The 24,534-nt window shown below is 38.5% G+C and overlaps 1 protein-coding gene across 4 annotated transcripts in view; it reads right to left on the bottom strand.

Moving 5' to 3' along the window:
* Ehbp1 (Eps15 homology domain containing protein-binding protein 1) overlaps positions 1-24,232 on the bottom strand; it is a 524,539-nt gene extending 500,307 nt beyond the window's left edge. For 3 of the 4 annotated variants that reach the window (XM_090376583.1, XM_090376585.1, XM_090376586.1), the window contains exon 1: positions 23,849-24,232. The gene's annotated coding sequence lies outside the window, so the exon portion shown is untranslated. The remainder of the gene's footprint in view (positions 1-23,848) is intronic. The other variant, XM_090376584.1, reaches the window with a different exon arrangement.
* Between the last annotated feature and the right edge of the window lie 302 nt (positions 24,233-24,534).

Below are 24,534 nucleotides of genomic sequence, written 5' to 3'. Positions count from 1 at the left end.
ACAACAAGTTGCCATGGTATTGTACTACCTCGAATAAATAACACTTCACCAGTGGAGAAGACTTGTTATTTTTTCTCAGCGGATACCACCACCCATACGGCACCGTTTGAAAGCTTGTTGGCTTCTCTTCAGTGGGTGGGCAGGTACCCTTGTGTTGCAATAGTGACAACACAGTTATGAAGTATAACTTCACAATATGAGAGATGCTTGCTGGTGTGTAGTGATATAGACTATAAATTGTTTAAGGGCAAAGGCCTCATGCTACGAGGTAGAATGACTATCATGTAGGTTAGTGCAGATGCATCATTTTAACATAGCTATCTACCAAAGTAGTTGAATTAATTAATTAAATTGGCATTGTTTTGGTTATATGCATTTGCACTAACCTACATAATAGTCATTCTACCTCATAGCATGAGGCCTTTGCCCTTAAACACTTTATATCACTACACACCATCAGGCATCTCTCATATTGTGAAGTTATACTTCATAACTGGGTTGTCACTATTGAACACAAGGATACCTGCCCACCACCAACAACAAGCTTTGAAACGGTGCCGTCTAGGTGGTGGTATCCACAGAGAATAAATAACAATAGTCTTCTCCACTAGTGAAGTGTTATTTATTCGAGGTGGTACAATACCATACAGGTCACTGTTGAAAAAAAGCCATGAATTAGGGTTGAATTTGAAAGTGTCTGCAATTCTGCCCTGACACAATAGGAGGGAGTATATAATGAGAGCCTTGTCGATCAATTCGGCACTGGAAAGATTGTGCAAGGCTCAGGGGGTAGAATTTTTTTCAGCCTGGTCTGTACTTGTTAACAGGAGAGACTGCTTCTACAGGGATGGGATACACTTAAATAGAAAGGGTGCAAGAATATTTGCTGATGCTATCGAGGCAGTGTTGCATAGGTCTGAAAACTGCTAGCTTGGGGGATACAAGAACTAATAGATTAACAGTAGCCACTGGCAGAGGTAAACGTGATTCTTGCACTGCTTCTACTGGAATGAGCAGAAGCCTGGAAAACAAGATGCAGGATATTTCAGAGACAGCTGGGAGTTATTGCGGTACAAGTAAACACATGGGTTGTGTTAGGGTAGCTAAGAATAGGAACAGGTGCATGTATACTTGCGTGTACACCAATGCTATGAGTTTGGTAAATAAATCTGATGAATTTGAGGTATTGCTCAAAGCATCAAAGGCGGATATTGTTGGGATATCAGAGACGTGGTGTCACACAGATATAAGGAATGCAGAACTGGAATTTGGGGAATACAATGTATACAGAATGGATAGACAGGATAGGAAGGGAGGAGGGATTATGCTATTAGTTAAGAAACACATAAAATCAAGGAAGTGAAGCCGGTCAACATCGCTGGACAGTGCAGTGTCGAGTCAGTTTGGTGTGACATAAGCATTGGGAGATCAAAATTGAGAGTAGGAGTGTGCTATAGGCCTAATGACTCTGATGAGGATAATAAGAAACTGTACAGGGAAATAGAGTGGGCCAGTAAATCAGAGAGTCTTATAATGGGAGATTTTAATTTCCCAGATATTGACTGAAATTTGTGGGTTGGTCACTCGCATACTAGCAAGGCTTTTGTGGATTTATGGATGATTGTTTTCTACATCAGCATGTTCGGGAGGCAACTAGAGGGAGTAATACTCTTGATTTGATTATCAGTAGTGATTCTTCATGCATTAAGAATCTGCAGATAAATGAACCACTAGGTGGCAGTGATCACAGTGTGCTGAAGTGGGAATTTCTCAAAGAGATAACTACCATCAGGGGTAAAGGGAAGGGTTATTGCTTTCGTAAAGGCGACTACGATGGTCTGAGACAGTATTTAAATTCTATACAGTGGGACCAACTGATGATGTTACCAACAGCAAATTCAAAATGGGAAGCATTCAAAGAACTTATTTTGGAAGCTACTAGGCTTTATACCAACTAAGAAATATTGTTCAAGGCTTAGGCTTAAATGGATGTCAGATGAACTAATCAGACATATGGCAGAGAAGAAAAATGCATGGGATATATATGAATTAATGGGTGACATGGATGCCTATGATAGATATAAGTTAATCTGTAACCAGGTTACAAAGGAGGTTGCAGGCGATGGAAGATTATGAGAAATCTTTGGCAAAGGAAAACAGCAAAGAGTTCTTTACTTATGTAAACTCTAGAAGGAAGGGGATGACTCAGATTGGTCCACTTGATATCGATGGTTCAAATGTTGATGATCCTGCTCAGGTAGCTAACGAACTAAATGAATATTTTGCATTGATATTCACACATGAGGAGTTATTCAGCAAGGGGAATGCCAGAGGTGTATTCAACTCTGGCAGTAAGCTAGATAATCTTGTAATAACTGAGAGTAAAGTGAAGGAGAAATTGTTGAAGATAAACACAAGAAAGGCACCTGGGGTGAATGGGATCTATCCAGTTATAATAAAGGAGGCAGCAAAGGAAGTAAGCAAACCCTTAGACATAATTATGAGAGCTTCCTTGTACTCAGGGGAGGTATCCATAGACTGGAGATGTGAAAATGTGACCCCAATTCACAAAGAAGGATCAAAGGCTGACACAAATAATTATAGACCTGTGAGTTTAACTTCTGTTCCAGGAAAATTAATGGAGGCACTGATTAAAGAAGCACTGCAGGATCATTTAGACAAGACTTCAGTTATAGCTCGGACACAGCATGGTTTTGTTAAGGGGAAGTCTTGGCTGACCAATTTGATTGGATACTATGATGTGGTCACAAAAGAACTGGATGCATGGAATAACTTTGATATTATATACTTTGGTCTTAGAAAGGCTTTTGATACGTTGCACACGGAAGACAGTGCTGCACAAATTGGAGCAGTGTGGCATTGGAGGCAAATTGCTGCTATGGATAAAGGGGTGGTTGAGGGTGAGAAGACAGAGAGTGGTAATCATTGGACACTGCTCATGGTGGACTAATGTTATTAGTGGAGTCCCTCAGGGTTCAGTGTTGGGTCCATTATTGTTTTCTGTATTTATAAATAATATTTATGATGGTATATCAAGCTTAATGTCCAAGTTTGCAGACGATACAAAGGTTCGCAGGGTTGTTAAGGACAGTACTGACGCTATGCTGCTGCAACAGGATCTGGAAAGGTTGAGCAGATGGGCTGAGAGGTGGCAAATGAAGTTTAACATTAACAAATGTAAAGTACTACATATGGGAAACAGCAACCCCAGAGCAACGTATCAACTCTGTGGTACTACATTGACAGTTGTAGAGAATGAAAAGGACCTGGGGGTAATTGTGCAGGCAGATATGAAGTTCTCTGAGCAGTGCAGACGGGATACAAGAGTAGCTCATGGTGTCTTGTCAATGATATACAGGAATTTTTCTAGCAGGGATAAGGAGGTGATTATACCCTTGTATAAGGCAATGGTCAGGCCACACCTTGAGTACTGTATACAGGTCTGGAGGCCTAATTTCAAGAAGGATGTAGAGCTGCTGGAAAGAGTACAGAGAAGGGCAACAAGATTAGTGAATGGAACAAAGGGTTGCTCTAACGAAGAAAGGCTTAAGTTTTGCAAATTACAGTGTCTGGAGACTAGCCACTGGCGAGGTGATCTGACAGAGGTGCATAAAGCCTTGAATGGTTTGAGCCTGCTCAATGCTGATGGGATTCTTCCTCTTGTTCAGAATAATCACCTGAGAGGGCATAAATTCAAATTGAGGAAAGACATATGTAGGATAGATGTGCAGAAATTTGCCTTTAGCTAGCAGGTAGTTGGTTGGTGGAACAGACTTCCATCCCTTGTGGAAGTTGACAGCCTAAATAAATTTAAGGCTCAGCTGGACAGGTATTTCGAACGAACGGAGGGATGAAGTGAAAGTGTTTTTTTTTTTTTTTTGTTTTTTTTTGGCTGATGCTGCATAAGCTTGCTTTCTTGCATCATATGCCTCTGCTAATGCTAATGCTAACTTGTGAAGGCATTCACAATATCAGAAATAACCAAAACAATGCCAATGTAATTAATTAATTTAATTAATTAAATTACTTTGGTAGATAGCTATGTTAAAAATGATGCATCTGCACTAACCTACATGATAGTCATTCTACCTCGTAGCATGAGGCCTTTTTCCTTAAACACTTTATAGTCTATTGAATAAGGCTTACACATTGAAACATTGAAAGGTGTCAATATAATTATAACTAGCAGAAACAGATAGTTTTGATTGTTATTGATGGCATATATTGAGAGGCACTAGCCCCATATTGACATGCCTTCCAGTGTAAGCCTTATTCAATAATAACTGGTAAAATTTGGTATTTTTGATTTTGTATTTTGTAAATATGGAATTATTAACTTTGCTTTATATAGAGACTGATAGGTTCCTTTGTATGTTGCAGATACCGCCGTAGCCTAGTGGTCAGGCACGTGGGTGCCTAAGTACACGTGCCTTGAGTGACCAGGGTTCAAGCCCCTGACTACTGAATACGGTGCTGTTTCTTGTATTCAATCTATCATGCAAACTCCTCTGACCATTTGATCGTCCCGGAGTATAAACAGAAAATTTATTTATATTCACTGCCAATTTTATTTTTGAATTTAATCTGTCGTGATAGGTACCATTTTATGTTATATCTATTGAATTTGTGTGTGTATATATATATATATACAGGGTGTCTCAAAAATACACGGTATAACTTCAGGAATGAGTTCCTCATATGTAGACAATAAAAATATTTTATATCAACATAGTTCCGGAAATGCTTGGTTCCCGAGTTATTAACTGGAATGTTATTAACCAAAATAGTTATATCAGATGTTGGGGCTGAACCGCTGTTGCATGTGGGTTTTCCTCAGCATATACATATACATGCTGATTGTGAAAGTTTTGGATTCCGTCTTGTGTGAACTGTGCTTCATCTGTGACTATCACTAAGGCAGGAAAGTTAGGAGTTGTACCACACTGCTGCAAGAACCACTAGTAGAACATTACTCGCACAGGGTAATCTGCTGGTGACAAGGCCTGTACCAGTTGCAGATGGTAAGGATACAGTTGGTGTTCTCACAACACACTCCAAATAGTTGAACGTTTAACAGCCAGTTGCATTGCTATTCTGATTGTGCTGATTCCAGGAGTGGCATGCACAACATCCAAAATCTCCTCCTCTACTTCAGGAGTCGTAGATCTTGGTCGTCCTCTGTCGGCAATACGAGGTGTAAAGGTCCCATGTTCACAAAGGCGGTGATGGATACCTTCAAACGTTTTCCTGTCTGGACATCTTCTTTCTAGGAATCTTTCGTGGTACAAAGGACGAGCCTCAAGAGCAAACCGTACATAAAGTGCATATCCGATTGCTCCTGATTTGAGTACATGGTCGAAATGGAAAACAACCAGATTCTTTCAGTACCTTGTGATGAAGGAAATCACCTGTGGGAGATAAGACATTTCAGTTAATAACTCGGGAACCAAGCATTTCCGGAACTATGTTGATAAAAAAATATTTTTATTGTCTACATATGAGTAACTCATTCTTGAAGTTATGCCGTGTATTTCTGAGACACCCTGTATATATATATATTACAGTGCTATATTTACTGTAATATTTAAGTATTTATTAGAAATTTAAGAACATGTGTTAGCAATTTTATTGGGTTTAGCTTTTTTTAGTGTTTTACTTACCACACTGATGGTTTGTTTTTTTTTTTTTTTTTGAGTGCTCTGCCCCTATCCCTATTTTTCCCCATAAGCCCTGTTGTTTCAAATGTGCAAAATGCCATACCCCAGAGATTTTTAGGACACACGTACCACGTTATAGCAGAACTGACTGTACCTTGAATTTATCAATGTTAAATTTGAAGTGCCATTTCTCAGCCCGTCAACCCAATTTTCTTAGATCTTGTTACGATAGTTCACCTTGACGACTGTCATTAACCACCATACCAACCTTTGTATCATCTACAAACTTAGACATTAAGCCTGATATACCTTCATCAGTATCATTGATAAACATTGAAAACAACAATGAACTCAGCACTGAACTCTGGGAAACTCCACTGATAACATTAGTCCAGGAATAGTGGTGCCTGCCCATTAATAACTACTCTCTATCTTCTTCCACTGAACCATCCCTTGATCCATAGCAGTAACTTGCCGTTAATGCCACATTGCTCCAGTTTGTTCAGCAGTCTTATGTACAACGGTATTAAACAACTTCCTAAAATCCAAGTATAAGATGCCAAAATTATTTTTTTCATCCAGTTCCTTGTTCACTGGCACAGTAACCTACCAGATCAGTTAGACAACACTGCCCCCTTTACAAATCTATGCTATAATTACAGTATAATTACATGCCTGTCCAAATGGTCCTACATTACTTCTTTAATCAGTGATTCCATTATTCCCTGGAATAGACATTAAGTTAACAAATCTGTAATTACCCATGTCACCTTTCAGCATTAGCATTAGTAGATGCATATTGATGCAAGAAAGCAAGCTCATATAGCATCAGCAAAAAAAAAAAAACCCTTCCAATTTCACCCATCCATTCACTCCAAATGATTGCTAGTTCTACCTTGAATTTATATAAGTTTTTGACCTCCACTACGACAGATGGAAGTTTGTTCTAACTATCAACCACCTGCTGGCTAAAGGCAAATTTTTGCACATCTATTCAGCAACTGTTTCCCCTCAATTTGAATCTATGCCCCTGCAGGTTCATAATCTGAGCAAGAGGAAGAATCCCATCAGCATTGAGCCTGCTCTAACCATTCACAAGGCTTTATACACCTCAATTAGATCACCTTGCAGGGGCTTGGTCTCCAGATGCTGCAATTTGTAAAACTTAAGTCTTTCTTAGTAACAGCAACAATTTGTTCCACTTGCCAATCTTGTAGCCCTTCTCTGTACTCATTCCAGCAGTTCTACATTCTTCCTAAAATGAAGCATCCAGACCTGTATGCAGTACTCAAGATGTGGTCTGACCATTGCCTTATACAAGGGGACAATCATTTCCTTCTCACTGGTAGCAAAATTTCTGTATATCATTGACAAGACACAATGAACTACTCTTGCAACCTGTCTGCACTCCTCAAAAAATTTCATATCTGACTGTGCAATTACCCACAGGTCCTTTTCATCCTCTACTACCCTGAGTGTAGTACCACACAGTTGGTACAAAAATACTGTGAAGTTACTGCTCCATACGCAGTACTTTACATTTGTCAATTTTGAACTTCAGTTGCCACCTCTCAGCCCATCTACTCAACTCTTCTAGATGCTGTTGCAGTAGTATACTATCATTACTGTCATTAACAACCCTGCCAACCTTCATTGTGTACAAACTTCGACATTAACCCTGATATACCTTCATTAGTATCATTAATAAATACAGTAAACAACACTGGGCCCAACACCGAACCCTGGGGTACTCCACTAATAACATTAGTCCCCGAAGAGCAGTCTCCATTAATTACCACTCTGTCTTCTCCCAGTTAACCATCCTTTTATCTGTTGTAGCAACTTGCCCTTAATGCTATACTGCGCCAATTTGTACAGTACTCTTTGTGCAACAGTATCAAAGGCTTTCCTAAAATCGAAGTATATGATATCAAATTTATTTTTTGCATCCAGTTACTTTGTGACCACATCATAGTATCCAAACAAATTGGTCACACAACACTTCCCCTTAACAAATCTATGTTGTGTCTGAACCATTATTTTCCCTGAAACTGAAGTTAAACTAACCGGTCTGTAATTGCTCGTGTCACCATTTAGCATTAGCATTAGTTGGGGCATGTGATGCAAGAAAGCAAGATTATAGAGCATTGGCAAAAAAAAAAAAAAAAAAAAAAAACCATCCCACTTCACCCACCTGGTCATTCCAAATCTCCAAATGTTTGTCTAGTTCAGCCTTAAATTTACTAAAGCTATCCTTGCACAACAACAGATGGAAGTCTGTTCCAGCAATAAACTATCCGCTGGCTAAATACAAACTTCTGCACATCTATTCTTCAAATGTCTTTCCTTAATTTGAATCTATGCCCCCTCAGGTTCTTAATCTGAGCAAGTGGAAGTATCCCATCAGCATTGATCCTACTCAAACCATTCAAGGCCTTGTACACCTCAATCAGATCACCACACAGGTGCCTAGTCTCCAGATGCTGTAACTTGCAGAGCTTAAGCCTTTCTTCGTAAGAATACCCCTTTTGCTCCTCTCACCAATCTTGTTGCACTTCTCTGTACTCGTTCTAGCATCTCTACATCCTTCCTAAAATGAAGCCTCCAGACCTGTATGCAGTATTCAAGTTGTAGCCTGACCATTGTCTTATAGAAAGGTATAATCACCTCCTTGTCTCTGCTAGTAAAATTCCTATATATCACTGACAAAACTCCATGACCTGCTCTGGCAACACATCTGCACTGCTCAGAGAACTTCATATCCAACTGTGCAATTACCCCAAGGTCTTTTACATTCTCCACCTCCCTGAGTGTAGTACCACACAATTGGTACGTTTCTCTTCTGTTACTGCTACCTATATGGCGTACTTTGCATCTATCAATATTAAACTTCAGTTGCCACTTCTCAGCTCATCTACCTAACTTTTCTAGATCCTGTTGCAGTAGCATACTGTCTTTACTGTCATTAACAATACTTTCAACCTTTGTATCATCTGCAAACTTTTGATTTTAAGCCTGATATACCTTCATCGATACCATTAATAAATACGCAAAAAAACGATGGGCCCAAGACTGAACCCTGGGGAACTCTGCTAATAACATTAGTCCAGGAAGAGCAGTGTCCATTTATTTCCACTCTCTGCCATCTCCCACTCAACCTTCCTTTTTTCCATTGCAGCAACTTGCCCTTAATGCCATACCGCTCCAATTTGTACAGCAGTCTTCCGTATGCAACAGTATCAAAACCTTTCCTGAAATCCAAGTATATGATAAGAAAATTATTTTTTGCATCCAGCTCCTTTGTGACAACATCGTAGTATCCAATCAAATTGGTCAGACAAGACTTTTCCTTAACAAACCCATGCAGAGTCTGAATTATTACTGCTGTCTTGTCTAGGTGATCCTGTATCACCTCGTAAAATAATAGAGTCACTCGTCACCTCTTTAACCAATCACTCCATTATTTTCCCTGGAACAGAAGTTAAACTAATAGGTCTATAATTATTTGTGTCACTCTTTGAACCCCCTTTGTGAATTGGGGATACATTTGCATATCTTCAGTCCATGGGGACCTCCCCTGACCATAAGGATGCTCTCATAATTATTGCTAAGGGTTTGCTTACTTCTCTTGCTGCCTCCATTATAACTGGATAGATTTCATCTGCCCCAGGTGTCTTTTTTTTTATGTTTAATTTCAACAATTTCTCCTCAACTTTGCTCTCAGTTATTACAAAATCATTTTTCTTTGCGTCCTTTGTCAAAGATTTCTCGTAATCTGCCTTCGCTTGCCTAACCTCTTTTGTGACTTGATTACAGACTCACTTATATCTGCTGTAGGCTTCTGTGTCCCATGCATCCCATGCATTTTCTTTTCTGCCATGAGCCTCATTAATTTATCCGACATCAGTTTAGGCCTGAATCTTAAACAGTATTTCTCAATTGGTATGAAAAGCCTAGTGGACCCCAAGATTAAGTCCCTGAAGGCTTCCCATTTAGAATTCACCGTTCGTAACATCATCAATTGATCCCACTGCATAGAATTTAAAAACTGTCTGAGATCACTGTAGTCACTTTTACGAAAACAAAAACCGCGCCCTTTACCATGGATGGTAGTTACATCTTTAAGTAAATCCCCACATCAGTACACTGCAACCTAGTGGTTCCTTTATCTGCAAATTCTTAATGCATGAATAATCACTGCTGATAATTAGATCAAGTATATTACTCCCTCTGGGCCGACCGGGCTAGCTGGGTGGGTCAAGTCCCTACCTGGCAACCCAAAGGTCGCGGGTTCGATTCCCGCCTCGGGCTTGGATCAAAGTACTGCAAAGAGCTTAGGAGGTGCATTATGGCCACAGAAGCCTATGCACCAACAACTACAAAAAAAAAAAAAAAAAAAAAAACAACTCCCTCTGGTTGCCCCTCGAACACGTTGTGTAGAAAACAATCCTCGAATGAATCCACAAAAGTCTTGCTATCGTGCGAGTGACCAACCCACAAGTTCCAGTCAATATCTGGATAGTTAAAATCCCCCATTACAAGACATTCTGATTTACTGGCCCATTCTATTTCTCTACCCAACTGTTCACTGTGCTCATCAGAGTCATTAGGCCTATAACATACTCCTATTCTCATTTTCTCTTTCCCAGTGTTTATCCCACCAAACAGACTCAACATTGCACTGTCCATCCCTGCCAACTGGATGCACTTCCTTAGATTTTATGTGTTTCTTAACTAACAGCATAACCTCTACTCCCTTCCTACCCTGTCTGTTCTTTCTGTACACACTGTACTCCCCAAATTCCAATTCTGCACTGCTTATATCTGTGTGACACCATGTCTCTGATATCTCAACAATATCTGCCTTTGATGTCTTGATCAGCACTTCAAAATCGTCAATTTTATTTACTATACTTCTGGAATTAGTACACAGGCAAAGATAGAGTATTTTGAAATCTACATTCACACATGAGGAATTATTAAGGTTTGAAAATGGCAGAAGGTTATCAAATTGTAGCAGGATACTTAATGATTTGTAATAACTCAGAGCAAAGTGGAAGAGAAACTGTTGAAGTTAAACGTAAGAAAAGCACCTGGGGTGGATGGGATCTATCCAGTTATATTAAAGGAGGCGGCAAAGCAACTAAGCAAACCCTTAGCCATAATTATGAGAGCATCCTTGGACTCAGGGGAGGTTCCCACGGACTGCAGATGTGCAAATGTATCCCCAATTCACAAAGGAGGATCGAAGGGTGACACGAGTAATTACAGACCTGTTAGTTTAACGTCTGTTCCGGGTAAAATAATGGAGTCGCTGGTTAAAGATTCATTGCAGGATCATCTAGACAAGACTGCAGCAATAATTCAGACACAGCATGGGTTTGTTAAGGGAAAGTCTTGTCTGACAAATTTGATAGGATATTATGATGTGGTTACAAAGGAACTGGATGCAAAAAATAATTTTGATATCATATATTTGGATTTCAGGAAAGCTTTTGACACTGCTGCGCATGGAAGACTATTGTACAAATTACAGCAGAATGGTATTAAGGGTAAGTTGTTACAATGGATAAAAGGATGGTTAAGTGCGAGAAGACAGAGGGTGGTAATCAATGGGTGCTGCTCTTCTTGGACTAATGCTATTAGTGGAGTCCCACAGGGTTCGGTGTTGGGTCCACTGTTGTTTTGTATATTTATCAATGATATTGATGAAGGTATATCAGGCTTAGTGTCGAAGTTTGCAGATGATACAAAGGTTGGCAGGGTTGTTAATGACAGTAATGGCAGTGTGCTACTGCAACAGGATCTAGATAATTTGGGCAGATGGGCTAAGAAGTGGCAACTGAAGTTTAACCTTGACAAATGCAAAGTACTGCATATGGGTAGAAGTAACCCCAGAGAAACGTACCAACTGTGTGGTACTACACTTAAGGTGGTAGAAAATGAAAAAGACCTAGGAGTAATTGTGCAGTCAGATATGAAGTTTTCTGAGCAATGCAGACAGGCTGCCAGGGCAGGTCATGGGGTTTTGTCAATGATATATAGGAATTTTGCTAGCAGGGAAAAGGAGGTGATTATCCCTCTGTATAAGGCAATGGTCAGGCCATGCCTTGAGTACTGCGTACAGGTCTGGAGGCTTCATTTTAGGAAGGATGTAGATTTACTTGAGCTTGTACAGAGAAGGGCAACAAGATTGGTGAGGGGAATGAAGGGATCCTCTTATCAAGAGAGGCTTAAGTTCTGCAAATTGCAGTGGCTGGAGACTAGACACCTGCGCGGGGATCTGATTGAGGTGTATAAGGCCTTGAATGGGTTCAGCACGCTGAATTCTGATGGGATCCTTCCACTTGTTCAGATTTCTAGATCCTGTTGCAGAAGCGTACTGTCATTAGTGTCCTTAACAACCCGGCCAACCTTCGTATCGTCTGCAAACTTGGACATTAAGCCTGATATTATTATTATTACCCATATGGTGCAAGGAAGCCTGAGGCTTATGCTGTACCAGGCAAAAAAAAAAAAAAAAAAAAAAAAATCCCTATTACCCAGAGAGAGAGAGAGAGAGAGAGAGAGAGAGAGAGAGAGAGAGAGAGAGAGAGAGAGAGAGAGAGAGAGAGAGAGAGAGAGAGAGAGAGAGAGAGAGAGAGAATCACCAAGAAAGAGAAGAATGATGATATCCAGCTCAGGACCCTGGGTGTGTATATCATCATTGATATCATTTTTAAATACCGAAAACAACAATGGACCCAACACTGAACCCTGGGGGACTCCACTAATAACATTAGTCCATGAAGAGCAGTGTCCATTGATTACCACTCTCTGTCTTCTCCCACTCAACCATCCCTTTATCCATAGCAGCAATTTGCCTCCAGTGACACACTGCTCCAATTTGTGCAGCAGTCTTCCATGTGCAACAGTACCAAAAGCCTTTCTAAGATCCAAATATATAATATCAAAGTTATTCCCTGCATCCAGTTCCTTTGTGACCACATCATAATATCCAATTAAAATTGGTCAGACAAGACTTCCCTTTAACAAAACCATGCTGTGCCTGAGCTATAACTGAAGTCTTGTCTAGATGATCCTGCAGTGCTTCTTTCATCAGTGCCTCTATTAATTTCCCTGGAACAGAAGTTAAACAGGTCTATAATTACTTGTGACACCCTTTAATCCTCCTTTGTGAATTTGGGTCACATTTGCACATCTCCAGTCCATGGGTACCTCCCCTGAGTCCAAGGAAGCCCTCATTTACTTGTTAAGTAAATCTGCAGATCTCTTACTCTTAAGGTCATTAATGCCAACGTGTACAACAATATCACCTTTTGTGCCCTTAAAAGATGATATCTGCCCTCCAATGTCATCAGCTTTTGCCCCTGGCAGACATAACCTGGTCCAGTTCCACCTATCCTTTTTGCAAAATATATTTCCCATCTCCCTGACAATAGAGTCACCGACAATATCCAGCACATTCTGCCTTGGAGATTGCCTCTGTGTTGCCTGATGCACAGGAATGAGCTCTGCTGTTGAGTTGGGCAGCTGAGAGCGCTTGATGGGCCCCTCATATTAATTTCTTCGAGGGCATTTACCCTACACCTCAAACTCTTATAGACACCCATCAGAACGCTGAGTTGGCACCTAATTTCTTCACAGTCTCTACACCTAGTACACGCACACACACAAATACTAATCTAACAGATTTCTAATACAGTGCTATGTTTTTCGCTATCTAGTTTTACGTTAAACCTTATGCTATCGCGTATCATATAACAATGGCAGTAAGTTATAATCTATGGACACTAAGTATTAACTTTGAAAATCGCTATCTAAATTCAAAAATAAACCATGGAGCTTGGCTAGACCTATAACGCTACTTATAGAAAATAATTTAGTATAACAATTAAGTCAATAAAACGACTAAATAAAAATGAAAATTTAGCGTTCGCCAGAGCTGCAAAAATTTTGGTCAACGTCGTAATAACCACCTAAAAAGTTCCCAAAAGAAAACTGAATTTTACTGTATACTGGGCCTCTGGGATTGATTAGGTCCTTGGGCTTGATCAAAGTACTTTTTATCAAAATGGAAGTAACACAGTTACAATGCAGCTTCCAACTGTAAAGATGTTCATTATAGTCAGCCATAACACACTTCTCTCATCTTTTTCCACCCAATGCCAGGGCCACCGTGACCATATATGATGCCAGTAAGCAAAATCGAATTTTCAGCCCCAAAATATTTGGATTAAAAAATAAAGTAAGGTGTAAAAAAAAAAAATAGCATTCATTTATTGAAAAAGAAAAGAATTACAACAAATCTCACATATAATATAATGAAACAACAAACAAAAATAACAATCATTCTGAAATCCTGGAAATAAACTTTAAATTCTAAATCACAGTAATCGTATTCTATCACAATAATAAAATAAAAGGAAAATTATAATGTTAAAAAAATTATACCAATTTATGTTTCCTTGATTTAAGAAATGTGAATTTAATTCATTTATGTTTATTTTTTCCAAAAGGTCATTTTCTATTGAAATTATTGCCAAATTAGAAAGTCATTGAGACATTGTCGATCATAAATAATTAAAATTAATCAAAAGATTAATTTTGAAAAACTCCATTCACCTGAGGCAGCTGAAATTGGTAAAGTTAGAAAAATTCTTAGTGCAAATGCTACATTTGGAAAAGTATCTGTAAAATCGTTTTCAAAAATATATTGTAACAATTCAAATGGAGTAATATTATCTTTAAGGGTAGCGAAGAAGAATTTCTTCATACACTTTAAGGGCAGTGAAGAAGAATTTAAGATACATTAAATATGAATCATTTCATTCACCGTGTTTGGTTTTTTGTCTAACCTGTTGTTTGCTCACTCTCATAACCCAGAATCTGGAAATTACTGACGTCAGAGGACCAATTACAATCAGAACTTGTGAAGCTAATAATTATAGAACAATTTTATCAAGTAGAGAATTTGTTTACAGCACTGAGTGCACCTTCACAAGGTTCTTTGTGTGTGCTATATTTGGGAAAACCACATCTACATGCACACACCTCCAGGTCTGTGCAGGGCAATATCTGTTGTCGCTCAAATTTACACAGACGGGGTCAGACGACCATTCAGGCCACCTGGGATACAAACAAACACACGCTCTGGTTTGACTGCACAAACTTGGCCTGTGCAGGTAAGCCGGCATGTCTGTGGGCACCCTAATGCATACGAAGTTGGTAGTACTACCGCCAAATTTGGATCCACTAAAACTGCAAATAACAGAGCTTATATATTACCAAACAAGCCTCCATGCTAATTATTCAGTCACAGAACTCAGTCAACATTCGCATTCACATAATTATAATGCTCAAACAGATTGCACAGTAATATTAACAAAACTGAATTCCAGTTATAAACTATTATTAACACATGAAGCTTCAGCCATTGAATGATTTTCCGACTGAACCTCGCAGGATAACATCCTTAAAACATATAAAATTCCAGCGTGTGCATGTCAATCATGCACCACGGGAGCTAGAGTTAACCTTTATAACACTCATAATTTCTTTCCCGATTAAATGAAACAACTGATGACGAAACTGCAAAAGTCCAACGTTTGGATTCTTCTTATTCTTAGTTTCATAATCATTAATTTTTATGTATGACGATCCAAGCGGAAAAGAGTGCACTTTTTCCCCTTGGGGAATTCTTTTTTATATTTTTTAATTAGCCATTTTAATTTCTTCATTATATTTTAACCATACGAATTAGGAGATAAGTTTCATGATATTTGTAAGCAATGCTAGAAAACTGAAATAATATGAAGAATCGAAGCTATAAGCATATGCTAACAAATAAGTTGCACATGGTAACACAAAAAATAATTAACCCTGAGAAAAAATTAAAATACAGTATACAGTATAGTCAGTCCGCGTATAATACGCATTTACACTACACGAATTCGATCATACATGATTTATAAATATAGGAGGGAGTATATGATGAGAGCCTTGTCGATCAATTCGGCCCTGGAAAGATTGTGCAAGGCTCAAGGGGTAAAATTTTTTTCAGCCTGGTCTGTACTTGTTAACAGGAGAGATTGCTTCTACAGGGATGGGATACACTTAAATAGAAAGGGTGTAAGAATATTTGCTGATGCTATTGAGGCAATGTTAGGTGGGTCGGAAAACTGAAGGCTTGTGGGGGATACAAGGAATAATAGATTAACAGTAGCCACTGGCAGAGGTAAAAGTGATTCTTGCACTGTTTCTATTGGAATAAGCAGAAGCCTAGAAAACAAGATGCAGGGTATTTCAGAGACTGCTGGGAGTCATTGCGGTAAAAGTAAACACATGGGCTGTGTTAGGGTAGCTAAGAATAGGAACAGTTGCATGTATACTTGCGTATACACCAATGCTAGGAGTTTGGTAAATAAGTTTGATGAATTTGAGGTATTGCTCAAATCGTCAAACGCAGATATTGTTGGGATATCAGAGACGTGGTGTCACACAGATATAAGGAATGCAGAACTGGAATTTGGGGAGTACAATGTGTACAGGAAGGATAGACAGGATAGGAAGGGAGGAGGGGTTATACTATTAGTTAAGAAACACATAAAATCCAAGGAAGTGAAATCAGTCGACATTGCTGGACAGTGCAGTGTCAAATCAGTTTGGTGTGACATAAAATTGACAGTAGGAGTGTATAATAGACCTAATGTTTTAATCAGTATAATACAAAACTGTACAGGGAAATAGAATGGGCCAGTAAATCAGGGGGATTTTAATTTCCCGGATACTGACTGGAATTTGTGGGTTGGTCACTCACACACTAGCAAGGCTTTTGTGGATTTATTGGATGATGGTTTTCTATATCAGCATGTTTGGGAGGCAACTAGAGGGAGTAATACTCTTGATCTGATTATCAATAGTGATCCTTCATGCATTAAGAATCTGCAGATAAAGAAACCACTAGGTGGAAGTGATTACAGTGTGCTGAAGTGGGATTTACTCAAAGAGGTAACTACCATCAGGGGTAAAGGGAAGGGATTTTGCTTTTGTAAAGGCGACTACGGTGGTCTGAGACAGTATTTAAATTCTATACAGTGGGACCAACTGATGATGTTACCAACAGCAAATTCAAAATGAGAAGCATTCAAAGAATTTATCTTGGAAGCTACTAGGCTTTACATACCAACTAAAGAAATATTGTTCAAGGTTAGGCCTAAATGGATGTCAGATGAACTAATGAGACATATGGCAGAGAAGAAAAATGCATGGGATACATGAATTAATGGGTGACATGGAAGCCTATAATAGATATAAGCTGGTCTGTAACCAAGTCACAAAGGACATTAGGCAGGCAAAGGCAGATTATGAGAAATCTTTGGCAAAGGATGCAAAGAAAAACAGCAAAGAGTTCTTTACCTATGTAAACTCTAGAAGGAAAGGGATGAATCAGATTGGCCCACTGGATATTGATGGTTCAGCTGTTGATGATCCTGCTGAGATGGCTAACAAACTAAATGAGTATTTTGCATCTACATTCACACATGAGTTATTCAGGGAGGGGAATGCCAGAGGTGAGTTAAACTGTGGCAGTGAGCCAGATGATTTTGTAATAATTGAGAGGAAAGTGGAGGAGAAATTGTTGAAGATAAACATAAAAAAGGCACCTAGGATGGGTTGGATCTATCTAGTTATATTAAAGGAGGCAGCAAAGGAAGTAAGCAAACCCTTAGCCATAATTATGAGAGCTTCTTTGAACTCAGGGGAGGTACACATGGACTGGAGATGTGCAAATATGACCCCCAATGAACAAAGGAGGATCAAAGGGCGACACAAGTAATTATAGATCTGTTAGTTTAACATCTGTTCCAGGAAAATTAATGGAGGCACTCTTGCCTGACCAATTTGATTGGATACTATGATGTGGTCACAAAGGAACTGGATGCAGGGAATAATTTTGATATTATATATTAGGATCTTAGAACGGCTTTTGATACTGTTGCACATGGAATACTGCTGAACAAATTGGAGCAGTGTGGCACTGGGGGCAAATTGCTGCTATGGATAAAGGAATGGTTGAATGGGAGAAGACAGAAGAGAGTGGTAATCAATGGACACTGCTCATCATGGACTAATGTTATTAGTGAAGTCTCTTAGGGTTCAATGTTGGGTCCATTGCTGTTTTCTGTATTTATAAATGATATTGAGATGATGGTATATCAAGGTTAATGTCCAAGTTTGCAGATGATACGAAGGTGGCAGGATTGTTAAGGACACTAATGACAGTTTTTGATTGATTTGGTAGTTGTTGGCGCATCGGCTTCTGTGGCCATATTACACCTCCCACGGTTTTTGCAGTACTTTGATCCAAGCCCGAGGCGGGAATCGAACCCGCGACCTTTGGGTTGCCGGGCAGGTACTTTACCCACTCGGCTAGACACTAATGACAGTACGCAATGACAGAACGAAAAGGACCTGGAGGTAATTGTGCAGGCAGATATGAAGTTTTCTGAGCAGTGCAGACGGTTTGCAAGAGTAGCTCATGGTGTCTTGTCAATGATATACAGGAATTTTTCTAGCAGGGATAAGGAGGTGATTTCCCCTTGTATAAGGCAATGGTCAGGCCACACCTTGAGTACTGTATACAGGTCTGGAGGCCTCATTTCAAGAAGGATGTAGAGCTGTCTGTTGGAACGAGTACAGAGAAGGGCAACAAGATTAGTGAATGGGTTGCTCTTACGAAGAAAGGCTTAAGTTTTGCAAATTACAGTGTCTGGAGCCTAGGCACCTGTGAGGTGATCTAATTGAGTTGTATAAAGCCTTGAATGGCTTGAGCATGCTCAATGCTGATGGGATTCTTCCTCTTGCCCAGAATAATCACCTGAGAGGGCATAAATTCAAATTGAGGACAGACAGATGTAGGATAGATGTGCGGAAGTTTGCCATTAGCCAGTGGGTAGTTGTTTGGTGGAACAGACTTCCATCCCTTGTTGTGGAAGTTGATAGCCTAAATAAATTTAAGGCTGAGCTGGACAGGTATTTGGAACAAATGGAGGGGTGAAATGGGAGTGTTTTTTTTTTTTTTTTTTTGGCTGATGCTTCATATGCCTCTACTAATATTACTGCTATTGGGAAGAGTTGCTGTTTAATTGTTGGTAGCACTGATCTCTTTAGGAGCTCTAGTTCAGAGGATGAGACTGATTGGTCTGATGTCTTTGTTGCTTATAATGTTTTTGCATTTCAGTAGTGGAAAAAATTTGTAGTGAGCCCATTCGGAAGGGAAATAGTCAAAGTCTATATCCTTCAGAATATCATATACAACAACCCTCAGTTTTGGTTTTATAGGGTCTTCAACTTTTAAGCCAATATCCTTTATTTTATTGTAATCCCAAAATTTTTTCATGTTAGTGTCTATACTCTTTCTCTTGCCTTTCTCATACATTTTACCTTTATATTTCCTAAAACTTGTTTAACTGATTTTAACAGCTCATTCTGTACTTCATCACTCGATTTTTATCATTCCAAGTCCAGGTCCACTTTAATTATTAACACTTACCTCTACCCTTGCTGTTCACTTTCTTGTGCATTACTGATGCACAGGACCCTTTAGCTTCACTTCCTTCAATCTTTCTCTCATCTTATCTTGCTTAAAGGAAGATTCTGACTATTTCTATGTGGGTTCTAATTGCTTTAGCTTTATGATTTATCTTATTGTTGTCATCGAACAGCAAGTCATCAATTTGTTTATATAGTTTTTGGATATCTTCAAATTCTGGAAGTTATCAAATCTTAATTTCTTCTTATCTCCTCACTATCTTCTTTTCCTTTCGATAATTTTATTCAAAACACTAGATTTCACTACACTTACAGTTCCTTGCACAATCTTCCATCTTCTTGCATAGGTTCAACTTCCTTCACTTATTTTCCCATATATTTAATTATCGGAGTCATCACAGGCTTAAACTGGGAGGGTAAAGTCTGCTTCAACCAACTTTTATATAAATTGGAGGAGCAGACATCATTCTTTGTTCCTTCTTCAACTTGTGAGGACCAAGAATTTTTCCTACAACTAGCCATTTGTGCAATTTAAAAACCAAACTGAGAATCAAGTGAACTAAATCCTATAAATAAACACTGGACCATAAAACACCTTTTTCCATGGAAAATATTGCCTAAAATTCCACTGCATCACATGGTCTGAATGAATACTAAATGCATGTAATGAATTTTTTTTTTAGATCAGGCTATGTACTGCTGGTTTGGTCAATGCATGCATGTCATGTGCAGTTCTTGATAGTAGATACGTTAATTTTTTTCACCTACCAATGTGAACACAATCAGAAATGATTATCCAGTTTAAATTCCATTTTTATTACAAAAATATAACCCTTATTTCAACATAATGGGATCCAACAGTTCATATTTACTGCCTTTTATATTAATTTAATGGATGCAAGGCATTGCGAACTCCTCCCCATTGATTCGCTAGAAACAAATGTTTATTCATTAGCCTATATTAAATTTATTTTATAAACATAAAATTTTTTGTGTTACAAGTACTTAGCATAGTTAGCAAAAACATTTGGTAGGGCAGATCAGTAGTGGGGATATTGATTTCGGTAGCTTACGTACATGCTTTCTAGGTAGCACGCAACAAACCTTTCACTTGATATGCGTCACTACAGGGAAAGGTGGTCACCTCTCATTGTTGCATGGCATATCATTAAACTCATCCTTATTTAGCTTATTTCTATCTAGAAACCTTTTTCTGAAAAGGTTTTATGGGGAATTATCAAATAGCCTTACCTTCAATATATGATATACTAACTACCATTTCTCTACAACAAGCAGCTCAATCAATCTGAATTATTACCAGACTGATTGTAATGCTTAGTAATCATTTGACCTTATTCATGATTTTTTTGCATGGGTATAAGGCAGAAGAGTTTTTCATACACTGCTGGCTTCAAATTAAGGGTGTTAAATTATGCCAATGAACATGGAACAGGCCAACTGGAAGACATATTAGTCCTTCTCCTCCAACCAAGAATATGGTACTGTCACTTGTGAATTTTATTTCAAATGTTATGAAATAAAATATTTTATTGCATATTATTAATTGTTCTAAAATATGAGAGAATCTTATGGTCTGGTTATCTTAACACCTGATCGCCCAACAAATATAGTGTATAATAGAGCTATATAATACACATATATAGCTCTACAAAGTTTATAGAATGCTCAAACAATGCTGGTTTGGTCAGTGCATGCATGCATGCTACACAGAGCTCTTGTTCGTGGATACATTAGTTTTTTTTTGCTTACCAATTTTTATTGTCAAAAATATAACCCATATTTCAATAATGTCCTTTACCAAAAAATATACAATTCAAACTCATAAAAAGTGTATAAATGCATATACAGATAATAAATAAACTATACAAATGTACAATTCATAAGCAGAATCACCTACAAACTCTTCACAATCAGATATATACAATTAAAATCAATAAATTAACTATACAATATTTACAACCAGACAAATTTGTGTGAACTCTGTGCACTACAATATACACAATCTGAATATCTAGACATCAAAAAAGAAACTACAATATATAGAAGACTCTTCCCAATCAGAAAAAAACAAATTTGAATTCAGAGGACTGCCTAAGTTGAGGAACTCTGCACCTGACCAATTCTAACTCAAATGGCCCCTTGTCAAAAATGGATAAACAGACATGCTCGCAAAAATCACTGGATAAATACCACCTCCCCAAATCTCCAACACATGTCTGGCTCATTCAAGAGCATTGGGGATCAACTCCTACCACTCATCCCCCAGCTGCAAGGAGACAGAACCAACCAATGCATGAAAATACAGTACAATATATGAAGTTCTAAAATTCAATCTGTCAGCTATTGGCTAAGGCTTGAGCATTTTATGTACATCACTTGGCACTAGCCCTTTTTACTACTACAGAAAATTTGGCCACACATCTGATGCAACTGGTCATGTGACATAACTGATATTAGCTCTCAATGGTTTTAACTAACCATGTCAGAAAACTGGGCAACCCCCATTCTAGACGTTTGACAAAAATACTGCTCGAGAAATTTTTTTCTGTAGATCTCATGGTTAGCATTAGTAGAGCAATATGATGCAAGAAAGCAAGCTTATAAAAAAAATTTCCATTTCACCCAACCATTTGCTCTAAAAGTTTGTCCAGTTCCTTGAATTTATTTAAGCAATCAACTACCCGTTGGCTAAAGGTAAATTTCCACACATGTATTCTACAACTCTTTCTTCAATTTGAGTTTATGTCCCCTCCAGCAAGTAATCTGGGGAAGAAGAAGGATCCCATCAGCATTGAGCCTGCTCAAACCATTCAAGGCCTTATACACCTCAATCAGATCACCTCGCAGGTGCCTAGTCTCCAAACGATGCAATTTGTAGAACTTAAGCCTTTCTTGGCAAGAGGACCCTTTCGTTCCCCCCCCCCCCCGTCAATCTTGTTGCTCTTCTCTCTCTACTCGTTCTAGCAACTCAGCTTCCTTCCTAAAATGAGGCTTCCAGACCTGTACATAGTACTTAAGGCATGGCCTCCCCAGCGCCTTATACAAAGGGATAACACCTCCTTTTGCCTACTAGCAAAATTCCTGTATATTATTATTATTAGCCATATGGTGCAAAGAAGCCTGAGGCTAATGCTGCACTAGCCAAAAAAAAAAATTTTTCTGAATTACCCTGGGAGATAGAGAGAAAGAGAATCACCAAGAAAAAGAAGAATGATGATATCCAGCTAAGGACCCTGGGTGTGCCAAGCCCATACTCACCAGGTGTGAGCCCCTGGGGTTGTATCATTGACAAGACCCCCCATGACCTACTCTGGCAGCCTGTCTGCACTGATCAGAAAACTTCATATCTGACCGCACAATTACCCCAGGTCTCTTTCATTCTCCACTACCCTGAGTGTAACACCACCCAGTTGGTACTTTTCTCTTGGATTACTGCTACCCATAAGGAGTACTTTGCATTTGTCAATGTTAAACTTCAGTTGGGTTGTGTGATATAACTGATGTTAGCTATTAATGGCTTCACTAATTGACTGACAGCTAGGCATCTTCATCTATTCTACTTCTATGTTGCATTATATTAAGAAGTGGTGTGTGCGCGCGCGCAAGAGAAGTTGACCACGAATGACCACAGATATGCACCACTAGCACTCCTTTAATGCAGTGTGAGAAATGTAAAAAATGTTTTATTTCATCAACATGAAGTGACAGCCTTTCTTGTGAAGGAGGACAACTTGACAGCAGACGGCCCATGGACATAGCCATGAGTGTGAATGGTGTTAAAAGATGGGTCAAACATTGGAATATGGATATAGTCAGGAATACTAATATAGTATGTATACTGATCAATTTTCTGTTATGAGGGTGAACTACCAATGCTGCTCACTGCATTTGCACCACTAAGCTTCAATGTGCACTTTGTGTCAAGCATCCAGTAAATCTTAATGCATCATACAACACATCATCACATAATTGCAAAGTTTAGTGGGGAGGTGCTCCCCCCCCCACCAACTACCACCTGTTTGGACTTATTAAACATGAGTGGTATGTACTATGAGACAAGCTGTATGTTGTTAAGGGGAGCTAAAATGGACCTATACCATAGCACCATTTTAAAATTCCCTGGTGATGGCAGAAATGTGGATTTTACCAATTTTGTGAAGATTAGAAAAGTAAGTGTATAGTTATTTCTGAGACAATTTGCTTCTTCTTTTTCATCTTTTTTCCTGTGTAAAATTAAATGTGCTCATTACTTTTGGTATGACCCTTGTGTAAAACTTGGGGCATTTTATCTTATTTTTAATTTATATATTTATTTATTTCTATTTTTCAATGCTACATAAGCTTTGCTTCCTTGCATTGTTTTGTCACTTTAATAATATTCAATAGAGTACAAACATGCACATACAACAGAAATGTGTTGGGGTGGGGGGTCATAATCTTAAGTCGAAATAAACGTCGTCATGGTTGTAAAAAAATAGTATCCATCTGACGAAATAAAAGGTTCTGTTGCCATGAAATGGCAACTACAACGAACTTTAAAGCAGATACAAAGTAATCGGCGAATAAAAAAACATTGAGAGAAAAAAATTACTCACAGTTATGAAGTGTCTGACTATCCACGGTTTTTTTAAACATTGTAACCACGAACACCACACATTTCTGTGATGTATACGTTTGATGAGGCGGGTGATTATTCACATACCTTTGGTATATAGTTCATTACTTCTGAGATCTTCTTGAACATGACAAATTTACCAGCTACTGGGCGTACCCATAACTTTAAAACCAAATTTTGTTTTGCCAGTCATATTGAAAACAAACGTTCCTTACTGCGCATATACATCTTTACTATGTTGTGAGGTTACTACGAGTTCAGTTCAGTCAAAATTACAAGAAGGAAGAGTAAACATGAAAACGCACGGATTGCTATCGTAATGATGACTATAATATCCCGATGATACATCAATAACATATGACATTTTTTATTTAATCGAATCTTCCATTCTTCTACATGCCGATATCGAGAGTACAATAGGTTTTAATAGGTTTTTCTTCCCATCTTTTTTAATATAAAAGTACCAAAACGGATCATAAAAATTCTGATATTAGAAGTTACTTTTCCCTATTTCTTGGTACTTATCAAATATATACCAAATTCAATAATTTATATGGTTACGTCAGCAATTCGTTTTACTGGGAACGAGTATAAACGATTGTGTAGTAGCAGACGAGAAAGTGAAAACGATGGCGTCTTCTACTGGTGAGCCGTTTTTAATGTTTT

The sequence above is a fragment of the Mastigoproctus giganteus genome, chromosome 6, assembly GCF_048544385.1.
Source record: "Mastigoproctus giganteus isolate SK-2022 chromosome 6, ASM4854438v1, whole genome shotgun sequence".
NCBI lineage: Eukaryota > Metazoa > Arthropoda > Arachnida > Uropygi > Thelyphonidae > Mastigoproctus > Mastigoproctus giganteus.
This window is presented reverse-complemented; position numbering and strand designations above follow the sequence as displayed.